We start from the raw sequence: 17,851 nt of genomic DNA on the forward strand, positions 1-17,851 counted from the left end.
CATCACCAATAAATAGCATATGCATAGGTAATGCATCCTCCCCGCGATACTTCTACCCAAAAGCAACCCGCAGTCCATCTCCATTATTTATTTTTTTGTTCCTTTTCATGCTCATGTTTGTCTCACATCAACCTGGGAACTGAAGAAGGGTTCACTCTCAACGATTCACGATTTTCACCTTTCCATCGTTCGAGCAGCGCTCAATTTCTGAACATAGAAGAAAAGCATTGCCCATTCATACACTGCCAAAAATATCTGTATAAGATATATGTGTCGCCGTTATAAATTTTTGCAATAGCTCCACCCTAATATAATCGATATAGAACCATACATAAATTAAATAATTGCTAATTCGAGACCACACATAAAGTATATCTGGATATATATTTTATTAGTAGTTCGCGTGGAGAATGGTTATGTGTGCGCTGATATACATCATAAGTTAAATCTATGGATTTTTGCCAATAAATATGTGTGGATTTCTAGTAGTGTATTAAAATCGCGCGCCTTCCTTCGCGCGCTCCCTCTCTTTATCTCTCTCGCTCATTGTTTCCCGCCGCTCTCATCGTCAGAATGAATCTCGCGACTTCATGCCCAGCATGTTCAGGGAAATCCGAATCACCTCTTATGTATCTGGTCCTTTACCTGGGCCATGTGGTACCTATACTGTGGTGACGGTGTGATTGGGGGCGCGCACGCGGGCGCACACACCGCAAAAGGAAAACCCTTGCTGGCGACGATCGACACCACCGTTGGGATCAGTCAGGTGCGAAGCACCCAATCGAGCGGACGTTCTTTTCCCAATTCTTCGGATCGGTGATCGAAAAAATCTGCTGTAGCTGTTTTCGTGTGTGCCGCGTTTTTTCTTCTACATTTTCTGTTCTGAAGACTTGATCCTGCGTGGAAAGAAGGAAGATGATGATGATCGGGATTGTTGGTTAGGATTCGAAGAAATTTGATAATCGACGAAGAAGAGCAATCGCGACAGGTGTTCAGTGAGGGCGATTGTGCCGATTCGATTCAATTTGGTGCAACGTGAGTTTAAGTTGGATTTGGAAGCGATATCCTGACGGTTCTGGATCGTGGCTTTCAAACTGTTGTCAGAACGATTCTGGAGAAGTGATAGTGTATGGGGCGTGATCAGATGCTAGAAGTGATCATTTGAACAAGGATTACAACGGGGAAGATTTATATCAGTGAAAAAAAGCAGAAAGGACACCCGCAGAAATCGCGACGAGCCTTGACCACCTTCAACGGTTTCGTCCAGAAACGGAATCGAAAGGACCGGACGTCACCAGCATCGTTCAGTGCAAGGTGAGGATCAAGGTTTTCTGTAGGGGTGAGAGGTCGCCACTTCGTAGACGTGCAACATTATGCCGGTACCTCAGGAATTGCTTCCTTAATGTTGATGAGTTTTCGGCTGGAGCTATGAAATTATATAAAAAAACAGCAATCGGCTGATCGACCGTTGATCGAGTCACCTGGCTGGCTGAGGAAAAACGCGCCGCATCGAAAAGCACCTGCCCTGTTTAGCATAAAAATACCTCTCGCTCTCGTCACTGAAGTCGACGGCGACGATATCTTGCTCGTTTCAGAGGCAATCCAAAAGTCGGAATAAAAAAAAGATGCAACGCCGGGTCTGGCCTGGCGTCTGCTGTGGCTTGATTTTCGGAACATTTTTTTTCCTTGTACCAGTTTTGGTTTATATTTTGGGATTGCTTTCTTTCGTGTTTTTTTTTTCTTTCGTTTTTGATGCAAACGACGACCAGGGATCGATCGATCAGGTCGTTCGTTTCGCGCTGTACACACGGTGCCTATAAATTGAGATCGAGTTAACCGGAACGACTTCGGTTGGTCGGCAGAAGCAGCAGCTCGGCAGTCAGTCGCGTGGAAGCATAGCGGGCTAATTGAGTGAAGTGATTGGATTTTGACTTGGGAGGGCAGTGAAAGGTTCAATGGGTTGGAAGGCGGCGGTGTGCGTGTGGAGGGAATATTTGCTGAATGGAGCTCCGGTTTTGCGGTCGGTGTCGTGTTAACTTGTCACCTGTGGGGACTGATGCCCTGATGCAAAGGGCTGTGGGACTGAAAGTTGAGATTTTTTCCTGCTCCTTTTCGTGCGATTGATTCATCACGAGCGATAAGATTTGTGTGGTGAGAGGTCCTGTCGGGATTTGAGATATGTTTGCTGGGGACAGGTACGGTTGATTTAGTTCATGATGCGGATGAGGGTTTCGCAGTGCTTGCTGTTGATATGGAAATTGATCGATTGGTTGGATGTGGAGGAATTTCGAAATCTGAAGAAAACGATGAATATGTGGAAATAACTCTGCTCTATATGCACTGCATAATGAATAATAAGAACTATGTGTGGAACCGCAAAAAATAGTCTGTTTTGAGCATGATGCAAAGCAATTGTAAGGAGAATGTATTAATCTATTAAAATATTAAAATAAATGTTTAGATTTAATTATTCTAATAAAATGGTGTCTCCAGCTCAAGGTGTTTGCTTTCAAAGGCCTGAATTGCGCCATAAAACAATCTGTCAAGCCGCAATATCAATATCAGAAAAATTGGTCCGGTATGAAGAGTATAATCTCTTGGAAATAGTTGAAGAAATTATTGTGTAGTTTCACGTTATTTTTGATAGATGTGTGCTCACAAAGTTCCTTCAGTATTTTTATTAGACACATTTGGGATATTACTTTTGGAATTGCACAGTCCCAGTCAACACAAAATCGTATATGATGTCATATAAGATGCTATAGTGGAGGCGATATAGGTACTTCCCCATACAACTTGTACGTATATCGCCTCCACTTTAGCATTTTATGTTGCATCATATACGATTTTGTGTTCGACTGGGAGTGTTTTTCGCATATCTTACTGGAGATTCTTCTTCAATTTACTCTGGCTTATCAGTTGCTTTTGAATTTCATAAACCCCTTTCAGAATTTCGTAACACATTTCAATGTTAAAGTCAAACCTCCATGAGTCGATATTGAAGGGACCATCGACTCATGGAAATATCGACATGTGGAATAGGAAATCTTTGGAAATCTGTTTGAAGGGACCATCACAGTAACCCAGAAAATATTTTTTAATATAGGATAATTTGCTTCCATGAGTCGATATCGAGTCATAGAACATCGACTCATGGAGGTTTGACTGTATATGGAAATTATTCAAAACATATTTTTTTCAATAACTTTTGCCAAGAAGTGTTACAGAATATTTATTTGATTTTTTTTTTCAAGATCCAATTCTAAAGTCATTTTAGAAATTCTTACAGGATTTCATTTTTTTGTATTTTTTGCAGAAAACTCAGAACTGTAGTAAAAAAGGCTTCCATGCCTTTCTAGGAACTTTTTTTACGTTTTTTTTTAAATAATATGTAAAAATGGTTAAGCTCCACCACAAATAATGTTCTTATATATTTTCCAGGAACCTCTATGTGAGGGATTATTATCTAATAATGAAAAAAATCTCGATAGCCAATGCCTATGTGGCTTCCTCTGAACAAATTTTCAAAATTTGTTTTTTATTCTTTTTTGTTCAAACACAAATTCTTCAAGTAAAATGGTTTTCTAAAGACGTAGTTCGGTTCATTCCATCAGTGTTTTTATTTGAAAACTCAGGAATCTATAGGACTTTCTGAGTAATTCTCCTGGAATTAATCCCAAGAACTTTTTCTAGTTCCTCAAATAATCTTTTTTAGTTCCGTAAGAAGTTTCTTACGACTTTTTTTTTTAAATATTGATAAAAAGATCTCGAAGTTCTCTCCAATATCCTCAAATCTATGCTTTGACTCCATTGGAAATATCCAACTTTTTTTTTGGTTTCTTGGAACCCTTCGAATTATGAGCAAAGTTATTCAAAAAACCGATGTTTCATAGCACTCAATTATTTCTAAAACTATGAAAGCAAATATTGTTGCAGAGTTTACAAAATCTTTTTAAAAAGAACATCCAATGCAAATTTTGAAATTGACGTGAGAGATCGATTTCGTCGAAGACCTGTCAATTATGCTTCTATGGCGTTTTTTCTTCAGAAATTATGTCTTTTGAAGTTTGTTGCACTTTAAAATAATTCGTTCAAACGTTGCGATTTTTTTTCCATAATTCGTTTCTTCAATCGTTACGTGAAATTTTCAAAGTTTTTATTCAACTTGGTCACATGTTCTAATACAGGTATTTCAGACGATGCTGTTAAATGTATCTCGTCGTTTCAGTGATTTCTACGGTATTGTGTAGGCACTTAGGGACCATCCACAAAGTACTTCAAGCTTCTAAGTGGAAGCGGTGATGGAGTCTTCAATATATTTTTTTGAGTGCCCTACTTTATGGATCATCTTTTATCTTTAGATCAACCATTCCATATACTCAAATGGATTGAACTCGGTGGGTTTGAAGCCCATTCTGTTTATTTCAACGATCCATCAATTATCAATGCATCTTCAATTGTATGATTTTTATTTGGTACACGGCGCCTTCTTGCATGGATCATAATCATCTTCCGAGGGGGCTTCACTTATGATGGATCGATAGTTAGCGAAAAAAAGGTAATAGATTATTTTAGTGTACAAAGTAGGGGTTGCCGATGGTTATTGAGTCAATATATTGTTATCGTTATGATTGTGTAGTAGCAAATCTCCAAAAGAAATTTGTATCAAAAGCCTCTTTATTTGGGTGACTATCCGTTAGCATCTTGGGACCTGCAGTTGCTTGATAAGAGGCGAAAACTTCAACCGTTGCTGCCATTTTGTGACCGTGTTACCTTTTATATTTTCTTGTCTTTATTACCGAGATTTTCGGCCCTTGGTCGGCTCATTCCATCCCTGCCACCTTCAGACGCAGTACAACACCACATGCCCAAAATTTTCTTGGTGTTATTTCTGGTGACAAATCTAGGCCTTTCTCCATAAGTGCTCTCAGGATTTTTTCTGCGAATTACTCGGTGGTCGTGACCCCACAGAAATGCCGGCGTGTTTTGTTTCCCGTCTTAGGTGGTTATTTGCTTCAAAAGAGTATGTGCTTGCTGATCAGCGGCCGAAAGAATAAGGGTTTCTGGTTTCATAATATCTAGAGCTGACTAGTAACTAGCCAATAAGTATCGGTAGATGAGCATCATAAAAGGAGTCGATGGGAAGTCCGTTGAGAAGCGGATATCGATGTTTGAAATCCTCAGCTTTTAGAGCTTGATGTGACGGTTTTCACAACCAGTCAGTTGGATAATCTTGGCTGATTGGCCGTAATGGTCTGCTAGTTCCAGATCTACTAGGCTTAAATATGAGCCATCATCAAGGAACGCATACCAAGACAGAAGCCGTGAACAGAACAACAAAATATGATATTATGAACTTGATTAGGGATTGAATCCAAAGCAATGTGAAAAAATCTCACAGAGAGGAAATTCTGTATGTGTACCTACTCACGATATGTAGCATACCGTAAGAGACATTTTTCGCAAGATGTTTTGGAAAAGGACAGATTCAATACTTTACTATAGACGAATTTCGCGCCAACTCGACCAGCGGTTGGCAGCACCATCTCAGAATCGAATAAAACTTGGTAGGCATAAATATATGGTATTTCTAAGCCACTCTGCATACTTAGTTTTTCAAAAATTGTCAAGAGTAACATTTGATGAGGGCCTAATTTTTTTTTCATTGATTTTTAAAAAATCGATGTTACTCTAAAATGACAAGACCTACAAAAAAGTGTTGTATCGCGGACTGTCGTGAAATTCCTTGAAGCTTTTGGAAAAATATCCAAAAAATAAAAAACCGATTTCTACACTGAAAAAAATTAGTTCTAAAAATTAAAATCGATATTACAAAAAAGACCTCATCTCAGAAATCGATGAAATTTTTTCTGCAGATAGGTATTTAAATTATTTAACTTTTCTGGGAATAATGTTCCTGTGACATATTTAAGGAAAAAAAGTTTTTCTAACAAAAACTTTTTTTCATGTCCATATTGGTTGAAAATTTATCAGCGTGTTTTATGCCTACAGCGCCAAATATAGGTTCAGCAGCCTATCATAAACCAACGACACATTTTGGACGTTCAAAAATTTGTTTAGGAAGCAATTTCTATAACATTAATGTGGACCAACATTTGAAAAGGGCGTATATTTTCCTAGATTTCTTATATCAATGTTACACACAAATTTACAAAATTGTGATGTTTGATGGACTATTGTAAATTTGTCTGAACTGTAAAATCTGAAACATAAAAGAGCGTTTCGTTCACCGAGAAAATAAATCAATGAATGTAAAGATTAAAATTGGTTTAGCAAAAAAAACTCAATAATTTGTAAATTTACTCGAACAATTTGAAGACATTTGGGTCTTCATCTGAGTTGAAACATTTTTAACCAGGATTTTATTATGAGCGATTGGTATAAAATAACGAAACTTTTGTGTGCCAGTTATAGTTTTGCTTTTTGAATAGTTCACCAAACTCTTCTGCCATTGTTGAGTATTGCTCATTCGAGATATAACAGAAATGTATTTTATAGAGATATTTTTGTCTGATTGTGTAACTGCCCATTCGTACAACTCCGAGAGTCTTAATAGTATTTACATAATCTTTGGCAAGACTTGTTCGTTTTGCCATTCGTTTGAAAGAACCACCAATAGCTTCGCAAGGGCCTTTTCCGTGCGATGTTGCAAAAAGTGCCATTCTGCTTCTAAGCCATGTTTTGAATTGAAATTACACGTTAATTTCGTAACGCAAAAATTGACCATTTTCAACCCTCTCCTCCAACCCTCCTTCAATCATTTTAATCATTTTAAAATTGTGTATTGATTGTCACACTTATGTAATTCACAGATGTTCATTTAGATAAGCATAGTTTAGATTTAGTTAACAACTTCAGCAAAACCAAATTGTTAGTAGTGACCACGGCGTCCCTTCTAGCTTTCAGAGGAAATCTCCCAAATTATCTTTAAATTTTTAACACCCAGATAACTTAAAATTTTTAATATTATTTTTTAGATGGCTCGGAGATCCATAGTATTACATACCGACCGTCTATGATCGGCGAATTGAGGTGATGTCTGTGTTTTGAGTGCACAACATCTAACCCATTTTGCAGTACTTATCCTTATTTGCTTCCAACTGATTGCATTCAGTGGGAAATCCTGTTTCCTATTGAAGCATATTGTTTTGTATTGATCATTTCATTTATCGGACAATGGACTCAAAAGAAATAAAGGCAAACATACTATTTTTGCACAAAAAACTAAAATAGTCTAGCTATTTTATTGGCACCTATTCTCAACCATCAAGTTGCAATGCATCAAGATTGAATCGGGCTATAGACTCAAAAGTTTTGGAAAAAATACTATTTTTCCATATTACACCAGAAAGTCACCGATACCGCTAGGTGGATTAATCAATGTTTTTCTCCAATAAATTATGACCACACCACTGCAAATAAAATAAAACATAAGTTTTTGTTATTTAATTGCAAATTTGATTTCTTTGTGGTGATTCGATTATCCGGGGGAAAATAAAATCGATACTCGGGATAATCGAGTCCGACCTGTATTACAATCAAATATCACAATTTCGTTTCGGTAACATTTGCCCGTTTTCAAAGCAATTATTTGTTTTTTTCGTAAACTCAATTGTTTTTAAGTTACTTCGATACAAAAGAAAAAAAATATAAACCCTTTTCAAATGTTGGTCCACAAATATGTTAGATTATGCTAAATTGCTCCCTAAACAAATTTTTATACGTCCAAAATGTGTCGTTGGTTTATGATAGGCTGCTGAACCTATATTTGGCGCTGTAGGCATAAAACACGCTGATAAATTTTCACTCAATATGGACATGGAAAAAGTTTTTGTTAGAAAAACTTTTTTTCCTTAAATATGTCACAGGAACATTATTCCCAGAAAAGTTAGATAATTGAAATACCTATCTGCAGAAAAAATTTCATCGATTTCTGAGATGAGGTTTTTTGTAATATCGATTTTAATTTTTTAAACTATTTTTTTTCAGTGTAGAAATCGGTTTTCTTTTTTTGGATATTTTTCCAAAAAACTTCTGGGAATTTCACGACATTCCGCCATACAACACTTTTTTGGAGGTCTTGTCATTTTAGAGTTACATCGATTTTTTAAAAATCAATGAAAAAAATTAGGCCCTTATCAAATGTTAGTCTTGACAATTTTGAAAAACTAAGTATGCAGAGTGGCTTAAAAATACCATATCTTTATGCCTACCAAGTTTCGTTCGATTCTGATATGGTGCTGCCAACGCCATAGAAGAGTTGGCGCGAAATTCGTCTATAAATTCCTTTATGCCCAGGAAAGTCGAGACAATTTCCAATCCAAAAATTGCCTAGACCGGCACCGGGAATCGAACCCAGCCACCTTTAGCATGGTCTTGCTTCGTGGCCGCGCATCCTAACGCACGGCTAAGGAGGGCCCCTGATATTACAATGATATTACAATGCATATTTTTAACGTTGTCATCTGATTTTTTTTTATCTTCATATCAATCAAGTCCATAATATTATCTCATTTTGCAATCAAATCACCATTTGCTATTAATGATATACTTTCTTCTGCTCGGGTAGTTGGGGATGGAGCTCTTTGGTTCACAAAGAACGACTAAGAACGAAAATGCACCGCCGTTCATTGTGTTTGATGAGTGCGACTAAAGCGTCATGCGAGATCTTCCGGCAGACGATGACGGTATTGGAACACGAAAACATACTGTCGATGAGGCTGATGTCGTTCGGCTAGAAAATCGCTTTTTGGCCATTATGAAGTAGCTAATGATGTTTTTCAAATTTCCTTGAGATGTTCTTCCGAAATTCATAAAAAAAAGTTCCTTCAAATTTCCTCAAGAAATTCTTCGGAGTTTGTTCCAAAAATTCCTCGGAATTTGCTTGGGAAATTCCTCTCAATAATATCGAGAAAATCCTCCGAATTAACGCAATAAATACTCCAGAATTTTTTTTTTAAATATATTTTTTATAGCTCTTTCGCCCATTAGGCATCACTGAGCTGATCATATCTTTTACTACTGTTCTAATTCGATTAGAACAGTGTCACTTTTATTTCCATTATTTACATTCGTACATTTCATACACTTACACATGTAGGTGCTGTCATCGCGCTGATTGATTCACTTTTACTTTATCGGCATCATAGAAATCGCTGTCGCAGTCCGGTTGTCCATCAAGAGTAGTTCGTTTGTGTAAAGCTATTGTTCAATTCATTTTTTTTTGATGAATATACATCTGAGGAGGGTCAAATACCGCAGTTACTGGTTGACGGTCTACTAAACACGTTTTCCAGTGACTGGATGAAGGTTGGTGAGGGGCTGGGAATCAGACCCATGACCGTCCGCTTATAAGGCGAACGTGTAGCCAACTACCTACACCAAAAATATCTCGAATTTTCCTCAGAAAATCCTCCAATGTCTATATTATCCACGGCACACACTGAATGGATCTGTTGAAAATCGTTTTCATTCTGTCTCCCTTTCGATACTAATTCCTTTTTTTATTCCTTCTTTCGAATCTAACTTACTTTCGATTCTTACTCCCCTTCAGCTCTAACTGCATTTCAATTCCAATCGATTTTAACTTCCTTTTGATTCTAGCTCCCTTTCAATTCTAACTTCCTTTCGGGTTTAACTTTCTCCCGATTCTAACTTCCTTTTGATGCTTATTCCATTGATCTAACTTCCTTTCGATTAAAACTTCTACTAAATTCTAACTCTCTTCGAATCTAAATCTCTTCCAATTTTTCAATTCAAACTTTCTTTCGAATCTTCTTCTCTTTCGATTCAATCTCTCTTCCGATTTTAACTCCCTTCCGATACTAACTCCGTTACTATTCGACATACTTCCTAATCCTTTTCGATTCAAACACCTTCTTTTGCTTTATTTATTTTATTAAAGTGATTTTTTTAGGTCCCAAATTCTTAGTCCCGTCCATCCTTAAAGACTGTAAGTCTTCTCGAGCACGTTGGCTTCTATCCCTCGCTTATTAAATTAATAGTAAGATGATATTGATTGTACATATCACGTGGCTCTGTAAAATGTTATACACGCCTAAGCCTATCAAATAAACGAATTCGGAATGGGGGCGTACACTAATTACGTAAGCACTTATGGGGGGAGGGGGCCATTTTTTTACGTTCCATAAAAATAAAAAATGATTTGCATGCGAAAAATCTTACATGGGGTGAGGGGGGTTGAAAAACCCAGAATAAATACTTACGTAATTAGTGTACGCCCCCATTCCGAATTCGTTTATTTGATAGGCTCAGGCTTTACGGAGCCACGTGATATGTACAATCAATATCATCTTACTATTAATTTAGGGATAGAAGCCAACGTGCTCGAGAAGACTTACAGTTTTTAAGAATGGACGGGACTAAGAATTCGGGACCTAAAAAATCAGTTTAACAAAATAAATAAAGCAAAAGAAAGTGTCTGAATCGAAAGGGATTAGGAATCGGAAGGAAGTCGAATAGTAACGGAGTTAGTAACGGAAGGGAGTTAAAATTGGAAGAGAGATAGAATCGAAAGGGAAGAAGATTCGAAAGGAAGGAAGTTAGAATCGGAAGGGAATTAGAATTGGAAGAGAGTTAGAATTTAGTAGGAGTTTTAATCGAAAGAGAGTTAGATCAATGGAATTAGCATCAAAAGTGAGTTAGAATCGGGAGAGTTAAAACCGAAAGGAAGTTATATTTGAAAGGGAACTAGAATCAAAAGGGAGTTAAAATCGAATGAAAGACAGAATTGAAAGCTAATCGAAAAGGACTTGGAATTGAAATGCAGTTAGAGCTGAAAGGGAGTTAGATTCGAAAGAAGATAGAAAAAAAAGAAATTAGTATCGAAAGGGAGACAGAGTGCAAACGATTTTCAACAGATCCATTCAATCTGTGCCGTGGATAATATAGACATTGGAGGATTTTCTGAGGAAAATTCGAGATATTTTTGGTGTAGGTAGTTGGCTACACGTTCGCCTTATAAGCGGACGGTCATGGGTTCGATTCCCAGCCCCCTCACCAACCTTCATCCAGTCACTGGAAAACGTGTTTAGTAGACCGTCAACCAGTAACTGCGACATATGACCCTCCTCAGATGTATATTCATCTAAAAGAACCGAACAATGGCTTAACATAAACGAACTACTCTTGATGGACAACCGGACTGCGACAGCGATTTCTATGATGCCGATAAAGTAAAAGTGAATCAATCAGCGCGATGACAGCACCAACATGTGTAAGTGTATGAAATGTACGAATGTAAATAATGGAAATAAAAATGACGCTGTTCTAATCGAATTAGAACAGTAGTGAAAGATATGATCAGCTCAGTGATGCCTAATGGGCGAAAGAGCTATAAAAATATATTTAAAAAAAATTCTGGAGTATTTATTGCGTTAATTCGGAGGAGTTTTTCGATAAAATTAGGAGGAATTTCCCAAACAAATTCCGAGGAATTTTCCGAAGAATTTCTTGATCAAATTTGAAGGAACTTTATTTATGAATTTCGGAAGAACATCCTAATGAAATTTGAAAACATCATGAGCTACTCCATAATGGCCAAAAAGCTCAGCGATTTTCTAGCCGAACTACTAGAAAATGTTTTCGTGTTTCAATACTGTCATCGTCTGCCGGAAGATCTCGCATGACGCTGTAGCCGCACTCATCAAACACAATGAACGGCGGTGCATTTTCATTCTTAGTCGTTCTTTGTGAACCAAGGAGCTCCATCCCCAGCTACCCAAGCAGAAGAAAGTATCTCAATAATAGCAAATTTACAAATGAGATAATATTATGAACTTGATTGATATGAAGATAAAAAAAATCAGATGACAACGTTAAAAATATGCATTGTAATATCATTGTAATATCAGGGCCCTCCTTAGCCGTGCGTTAGGATGCGCGGCGACAAAGCAAGACCATGCTGAGGGTGGCTGGGTTCGATTCCCGGTGCCGGTCTAGGCAATTTTGGATTGGAAATTGTCTCGACTTTCCTGGGCATAAAGGAATTTATAGACGAATTTCGCGCCAACTCTTCTATGGCGTTGGCAGCACCATATCAGAATCGAATGAAACTTGGTTGGCATAAATATATGGTATTTCTAAGCCACTCTGTATACTCAGTTTTTCAAAAATTGTCAAGACTAACATTTGATAAGGGCCTAATTTTTTTCATTGATTTTTAAAAAATCGATGTAACTCTAAAATGACAAGACCTGCAAAAAAGTGTTGTATGGCGGACTGTCGTGAAATTCCCTGAAGTTTTTTGGAAAAATATCCAAAAAATAAAAACCGATTTCTACACTGAAAAAAAATAGTTTTAAAAATTAAAATTGATATTACAGAAAACCTCATCTCAGAAATCAATGATTTTTTTCTGCAGATAGGTATTTCAATTATCTAACTTTTCTGGGAATAATGTTCCTGTGACATATTTAAGGAAAAAAAGTTTTTCTAACAAAAACTTTTTCCATGTCCATATTGAGTGAAAATTTATCAGCGTGTTTTATGCCTACAGCGCCAAATATAGGTTCAGCAGCCTATCATAAACCAATGACACATTTTGGACGTATAAAAATTTGTTTAGGGAGCAATTTAGCATAATCTAACATATTTGTGGACCAACATTTGAAAAGGGTTTATATTTTTTTTTACTTTTTGTATCGAAGTAACTTAAAAACAATTGAGTTTACAAAAAAAAAACAAATAATTGCTTTGAAAACGGGCAAATGTTGCCGAAACGAAATTGAAGTGATATTTAATTGTAATACAGGTCGGACTCGATTATCCGGAGTATCGATTTTATTTTCACTCCGGATAATCGAATCACCACAAAAAAAATCAAATTTGCAATTAAATAACAAAAAACTTATGTTTTATTTTATTTGCAGTGGTGTAGTCAGCATTTATTGGAGAAAAACATTGATTAATCCACCTAGCGGTATCGGTGACTTTCTGGTGTAATATGGAAAAATAGTATTTTTGCCAAAACTTTTGAGTCTATAGTCCGATTCAGTCTTGATGCATTGCAACTTGATGGTTGAGAATAGGTGCCAATAAAATAGCTAGACTATTTAAATTTTTTATACAAAAAATAGTATGTTTGCCTTTATTTCTTTTGAGTCCATTGTCCGATAAATGAAATTATCAATACAAAACAATATGCTTCAATAGGAAACAGGATTTCCCACTAAATGCAACCAGTTGGAAGCAAATAAGGATAAGTACCGCAAAATGGATTAGATTTTGTGCACTCAAAAACACAGACATCACCTCAATTCGCCGATCATAGACGGTCGGTATGTAATACTATGGATCTCCGAGCCATCTAAAAAAATAATATTAAAAATTTTAAGTTATCTGGGTGTTAAAAATTTAAAGATAATTTGGGAGATTTCCTCTGAAAGCTAGAAGGGGACGCCGTGGTCACTACTAACAATTTGGTTTTGCTGAAGTTGTTAACTAAATCTAAACTATGCTTACCTAAATGAACATCCATGAATTACATAAGTGTGACAATCAATACACAATTTTAAAATGATTGATATAAAAAGTTTGAAGGAGGGTTGGAGGAGAGGGTTGAAAATGGTCAATTTTTGCGTTACGAAATTAACGTGTAATTTCAATTCAAAACATGGCTTAGAAGCAGAATGGCACTTTTTTGCAACATCGCACGGAAAAGGCCCTTGCGAAGCTATTGGTGGCTCTCTCAAATGAATGGCAAAACGAACAAGTCTTGCCAAAGATTATGTAAAAACTATTAAGACTCTCGGGAGTTGTACGAATGGGCAGTTACACAATCAGACAAAAATATCTCTATAAATTACATTTCTGTTATATCTCGAATGAGCAATACTCAACAATGGCAGAAGAGTTTGATTAACTATTCAAAAAAGCAAAAACTATAACTGGCACACAAAAGTTTCATTATTTTATACCAATCGCTCATAATAAATTCCTGGTTAAAAATGTTTCAATTCAGATGAAGACCCAAATGTCTTCAAATTGTTCGAGTAAATTTACAAATTATTGAGTTTTTTTTTGCTAAACCAATTTTAATCTTTACATTCATTGATTTATTTTCTCGGTGAACGAAACGCTCTTTTATGTTTCAGATTTTACAGTTCAGACAAATTTACAATAGTCCATCAAACATCACAATTTTGTAAATTTGTGTGTAACATTGATATAAGAAATCTAGGAAAATATACGCCCTTTTCAAATGTTGGTCCACATTAATGTTATAGAAATTGCTTCCTAAACAAATTTTTAAACGTCCAAAATGTGTCGTTGGTTTATGATAGGCTGCTGAACCTATATTTGGCGCTGTAGGCATAAAACACGCTGATAAATTTTCACTCAATATGGACATGAAAAAAATTTTTGTTAGAAAAACTGTACGGTCCTATTGAGGTTTTTTTTTAATGCATGTATAACTTCATTACTTTAGCAAACCCCTTTTGATTCTGTAATTCTTTTTATTCTAACTCCCTTTGGATTCTAACTCCCTTTCGATTTTTACTGCCTTTCGATACTAACATTCTTCCGTTTCTAACTTCTTTTTGACTCTTACTCATTACCGATTCTAACTCCCTTTCGATTCTAATTCCCTTTTGATGTACTTTAAACCTCTTCGATTCTAGTTCCCCTCCAATTCTAGCTTCCCTTCGATTCTAATTTCTTTTTGATTCTCTCTCACGACTCGTACTGCATTTCAAGTCCAACTTTTATTTGATTGTCACTCCGTTTCGAATCGACTTCCTTTCGATTCTTGATTCCTTTCAATTCTGACTCCTTTTCGAATTCAATTCTAATTCTAACTCCCTTTTGATTCGATTTCTTTTCGATTCCTACTCCCTTTCAATCCTAATTCCTTCTCAATTCTGTCTTTCATTCGATTTTATCTCCCTTTTGTTTCCAACTCACTGTCAATTCTAACTTCCTTTCGGTTCTTATTTTCTCCCGACTTTAACTCCCTTTTGATTCTAATTCCATTGAATCTCACATTCATTTTAAACTTTCTTCCGAATCTAACTTCCTTTCGATTTTAAGCTCGTTTGGATTTTTTTTCCGATTCAAACATCCTGTCGATTCTACTTCCCTTTCGATTCTATCTCTCTTTCGATTTTAACTCCCTTTCGATACTAACTCCGTTTGACTTCCTTCCAATTCCTCTCTTTCCATTCAGATACCTTCAGTTTTGTTCACTTTATCAAAGTGTTTTTTTGTGGGTCCCAAATCCTAATCTATACTAAAAAACTGTAAATCTAATCTCGAGTCACCACGAGAACGGTAACTAAATTAACACCCTTTCGATTCTAACTGCCTTTCGGTGCTAACATTCTTCCGTTTCTAACTCCTTTTCGATTCCTATTCTAATTCGATTCTAACTTTCTTTCGACACTTACTTCCTTTAAAGTCCAATTCCGTCACTCAGTTTCGAATCGACATCCTTTCAATTCTTGATTCCTTTCAATTCTGACTTCTGACTTTTCGAATTCCATTTTGATCCTAACTCCCTTTTTGATTCAAACCTCCTTTCGCTTCTATAATTTCATTTGCAACTTCCTTTCTTTTCCATTTCTAACTCTTTTCGATTGTGGCTCCCATTTGATTCTAACTCCCATTTGACTTCTTTTCAATTCTAACTCCTTTCTATTTATATCCTTGGGAAATTCTTCCAAATTTCATTAAAAAAATATTACAGATGGGACATTATTCTGAATTTTCTTGAAAAAACCTTCCGAAGTTCCATGATTTTTTTTCACAATTTGCTTGGAAAGTGTTCTGAATTTCCTTGGAAATTTTTATTGAATTTCGTTGGAAAATTATTCCGAATTTCTTTGAGATATCTTTCCGAATTTCCTTGGGAAATACTTCCCAATTTCATTGGGAAAATCATCCGAATTTCCTTGGAAAAATAATTGGAATTTCGTCCGAATTTTTTTTAGGAAATTTCACCAAGTTTAGTTGTGAAATTCTTTCGAATTTTCTCTGAGAATTCTTTCAAATTTCCTCGGAAATTTTTTTTGAATTACCTTGGCAAATTCTTTTCCGGAAAGTTCCTTTTAATTTCTTAAGGAATTCTTTCTAATTTCTATTGGAAATTCCTTTCAATTTCTTCCAAAAATTGCTTCGAATTTCCATTGGAATTGTTGTCGAATTTGCTCGGAAAATTCCTTCAAATTTCCTTGGTGAATACCATCGATTTTTTTTTCGGATTTCCTTGGTGAAATTTTAAATTTCGTCGGAAAATTCCCCAGATTTTCGATAAGATTTTTTTAATAATTTTTTTCGAAAAAAATCATTTTTTGGGAATTTCGTCCGATTTTTTTGAGAAATTTCACCGAATTTCCTTAGGAAATTCATCCGAATTTTCTTGGGAAATACATCCGAACTTCCTTGGGAAATTCATCCGAATTTCCTTGGGAAATTCATCCGAATGTCCATGGGAAATTCATCCGAATTTCCTTGGGCAATTCATCCAAATTTCCTTGGGATTTGGATTCATTCGAATTTCCTTGGGAAATTCATTCGAATTTCCTTGGGAAATTCATTCGAATTTCCTTGGGAAATTCATTCGAATTTCCTTGGGAAATTCATTCGAATTTCCTTGGGAAATTCATTCGAATTTCCTTGGGAAATTCATTCGAATTTCATTGGGAAATTCATTCGAATTTCCTTGGGAAATTCATTCGAATTTCCTTGGGAAACTCATTCGAATTTCCTTGGGAAATTCATTCGAATTTCCTTGGGAAACTCATTCGAATTTTCTTGGGAAATGCATTCGAATTTCCTTGGAAAATTTATCCAAATTTTCTTGGAAAATTCATCCGATTTTCCTTTCGAAAATCATCCGAATTTCCTTGGGAAATTCATCCGATTTTCCATGGGAAATTCATTCGAATTTTCTTAGGAAATTCATCTTAATTTTCTTGGGAAATTCATCCGAATTTTCTTGGGGAATTCATCCGAATTTCCTTGGGAAATACATCCGAATGTCCATAAGAAATTCATCCGAATTTCCTTGGGAAGTTTATCCTAATTTCCTTGGGAAACTCACCAAAATTTCCTTGGGAAATTCATTCCAATTTCCTTGGAAAATTCATCCGTATTTCCTTGGGCAATTCATCCAGAATTCCTTGGGAAATTCATCTGAATTTCCTTGGGAAATTCATCTGAATTTCCTTGGGAAATTCATCCGAATTTCCTTGGGAAATTCATTCGAATTTCCTTGGGAAATTCATTCGAATTTCCTTGGAAAATTCATTCCAATTTCCTTGGGAAATTCATTCGAATTTCCTTGGGAAATTCATTCGAATTTCCTTGGAAAATTCATTCGAATTTCCTTGGGAAATTCATTCGAATTTCCTTGGGAAATTCATTCGAATTTCCTTGGGAAATTCATTCGAATTTCCTTAGGAAATTCATCTTAATTTTCTTGGGAAATTCATCCGAATTTACTTGGGAAATTCATCCGAATTTCCCAGGGAGGTTCATTTACTTGGGAAATTCGTCAGAATTTCCTTGGGAAGTTCACCCGAATTTCTTTGAGAAATTCATCCGAATTTCCTCTGGAAATTCATTCAAATTTTTTTTGGGAAATTCATCCGAATTTTCTTGGGAAATTCATCCGAATTTCCTTGGGAAATTCATCCGAATTTCCTTGGGAAATTCATCCGAATTTCCTTGGGAAATTCATCCAATTTCCCTTGGAAAATTCATCGGAATTTCCTAGGGAAGTTTTTCCAAATTTCCTTGGAAATTTTCACCGATTTTTTTCTGGAATTTTTGTCCAATTTCTATTGGAAATTCCTGTCAATTTCTTCTG

At 36.0% G+C, this 17,851-nt stretch overlaps 1 protein-coding gene across 1 annotated transcript in view; it reads left to right on the forward strand.

Moving 5' to 3' along the window:
• The first annotated feature begins 786 nt into the window (after positions 1 to 786).
• Positions 787 to 17,851, forward strand: part of LOC134223172 (zinc finger protein sens) — a 54,525-nt gene continuing 37,460 nt past the window's right edge. The window contains exon 1 of the mRNA XM_062702320.1: positions 787 to 1,314. The gene's annotated coding sequence lies outside the window, so the exon portion shown is untranslated. The remainder of the gene's footprint in view (positions 1,315 to 17,851) is intronic.

This window comes from Armigeres subalbatus, chromosome 3 (genome assembly GCF_024139115.2).
Source record: "Armigeres subalbatus isolate Guangzhou_Male chromosome 3, GZ_Asu_2, whole genome shotgun sequence".
Lineage (NCBI taxonomy): Eukaryota > Metazoa > Arthropoda > Insecta > Diptera > Culicidae > Armigeres > Armigeres subalbatus.